Raw genomic sequence first — 2746 nt, 5'->3', positions numbered from 1 at the left:
CTGAGGACTGTTCTGCGGGGGTGGGCTCTATTCCTTTGGGGGGGGGGGGGTGGAAACGACCAGGGAGGACTGAGTGAGGGCTGTTCTACGGGGTGGGGGGGAAGAATCTGATTGAGGGCTATTCCCCAGTGGGAGAGGGAGATGACTGATAGAGGGTTCACTGAGCACTGCCCCTCTCCCCAAAATCACTCCTTATATCAGTGCTGGGAAGGGTCTTGCGACTTCATACCTTCCTCTTGCATTTGTCCTCCCAAAATGCATCACCTCACATTTATTTCCAGATTAGCCTCCACCTGCCTTTCCTCTGCCTAACTTTCCAATTGATCAATATCCTGCTGTATTGTTTGACAACCTTCCTCGCTATCCATAACTCCAACAATTTCCATGTTATATGCAGACTTACTAATCAGGCCACCTACATTTTCATCCAAATTATTTATAAAATTAAAAGCAGCAGAAGTCCCAGCTCTAATCCCTGTGGAATGCCACTGACAGACCTTCAGTCAGAAAAATACCCCTCCACGACTCCCTCTGTCCTCTGTGACCAAGCTAATTTTGTATCCAAATTACTAACTCTCTATGGATCCCATAGAACTTAATCTTCTAGGCCAGCCTGCCATGAGGGATTTTGTCTGATGTTTTAGTAAAGTCCATGTATTCCGATTCATTGCCCAATCCTCGCAAATCATCTTCTTTACGTCATCGAAAGATGCAATCAGATTAGTGAGGTAAGACCTCCCCTGCTCAAAGCCATACTGACTCCTGAATAAGTCCATTCTTTTCCAGATGCTAGTAAATCCTGTCCTGAAGAATCTTCTCCAGTAGTTTCCCTAATACTGATGTTAGCAAGGCTAACCAACTTGTAGTTTCTTGGATTTTCCCTATTGCCCTTCTTAAACAAAGGCTTGCTAAACATTGGTTATTCTTCAGTCCTCTGGGACCTTACCTGTGGTTAAAGAAGATACAAAAACTTCTGTCAAGATTGCAGCAATCTCCTCCCTTGCCTCTCTGTATCCTAGGAAACATCCCATCAGGCCCTGGAGACCTATTTGCTTTCATGTTTTCAAGACATCCTACATGAGTTCCTTCTTAATATCAACATGGCCCAGGATAACAACATTGTCCTCCCTAATCTTACCATCATCCATCTCCCTCTCATCATCCATCTGAAATACTCATTAAGGCCCTCACCCACTTCCTCTGGCTCCAAGCATAAAGTCCTGCTTTGTCCTTGAGTGGACTTTCTTGCACCTAATATATCTATAAAATGCCTTCAGGGTCTAGTGAGTTTTATGAAGATTTGTAGATCAGGTTGAGGTTCTGGATGTAGGTTTGCTCACTGAGCTGGAAGGTTCATTTTCAGATGTTTTGTCACCATACTAGGTAACATCTTCAGTGAGCCTCCCGATGAAGCACCGGTGGTGTAGCCCGCTTTCTGTTTCTGTTTGGGTTTCCTTAGGGTTGGTGATGTCATTTCCTGTGGAAATCACAGGTGTCCTCCAATTTCTCAGCAACAAACCCAAACAAGCAGACAAAATGCATCCAGAAAACCTAGCCACTCTCCCCTACATCAAAGACACCTCAGAAATGACTGCCAGACTACTCAGACCCCTTGCATCATGGTAGCCCACAAACCCACCAACACACTAAAACAGCAGCTAATGAATTTGAAAGACCCAGTACAGGCAACAAGCAAAACTAATGTCATTTATAAAATACTTTGTAAGGACTGTAACAAACACCATTGGACAAACAGGCAGAAAACTAGCCACCAGGATACATGAACATCAACCAGCCACAAACGACATGACCCTCTCTCACTAGTGTCCTTACATACGGATGAGGAAGGACACCACTTTCACTGGGACAACACATCCATCCTAGGACAAGCCAAACAGAGACCTGCACGAGAATTCCTAGAAGCCTGGCATTCCAACCGGGACTAAATCAACAAACACATTGACTTGGATCCCATTTACCACTCCCTGAGAAAAAGAACAGGAAATGATGTCACCACAGGAAATGACATCATCAACCCAAGGAATCCCAACCATAGAAATAGAAAGCGGGCTACACCACTAGTGCTTTATCTGGAGGCTCACTGAAGATGTTACCCAAAATGGTAACGAAACATCTGAAACGAACCTTTGAGAGGGAGGAGGGAGAAGGAAGAATTGGGAGTGTCAGTATTGCGGTTGAACAAAGGGAACTGTGGAAGTATGAGGGAGGATCTGGCCAAAGTTCAATGGTTCAATACCCGAGCAGGGCTGGCAGTGGAGCAACAATGGCAGGTATTTCTGGGTATAACGCAGAAGGTGCAGGATCGGTTCATTCCAAAGAGGAAGATCGATCCTCAGGGGAGGCAGGGGCAGCCATGAAGGACTGTATAAAGATAAAAGAGAAGTATAACATAGCAAAGGTGAGCAGGAAGCCGGAGGACTGGGAAACATTTAAAGAGCAACAGAGGATAACGAAAAAGGCAATACACGGAGAAAAAATGAGGTTCGAAGGCAAACTGGCCAAAAATATAAAGGAGGATAATAAAAGCTTTTTTAGGTATGTGAAAAGAAAAAAAAATGGTTAAGACTAAAATTGGGCCCTTGAGGACAGATATGGGTGAAGTTATTATGAGGAACAAGGAAATAGCAGAAGAGTTGAAAAGGTACTTTGGAATATCTTCAATGGGGAAGACACAAGCAATCTCCCTGATGTAATAGTGGGTGAAGGACCTAGGGTAATGGATGAA

Source organism: Chiloscyllium plagiosum, chromosome 3 (assembly GCF_004010195.1).
Source record: "Chiloscyllium plagiosum isolate BGI_BamShark_2017 chromosome 3, ASM401019v2, whole genome shotgun sequence".
NCBI lineage: Eukaryota > Metazoa > Chordata > Chondrichthyes > Orectolobiformes > Hemiscylliidae > Chiloscyllium > Chiloscyllium plagiosum.
Note: the sequence above shows the minus strand (reverse complement) of the source record.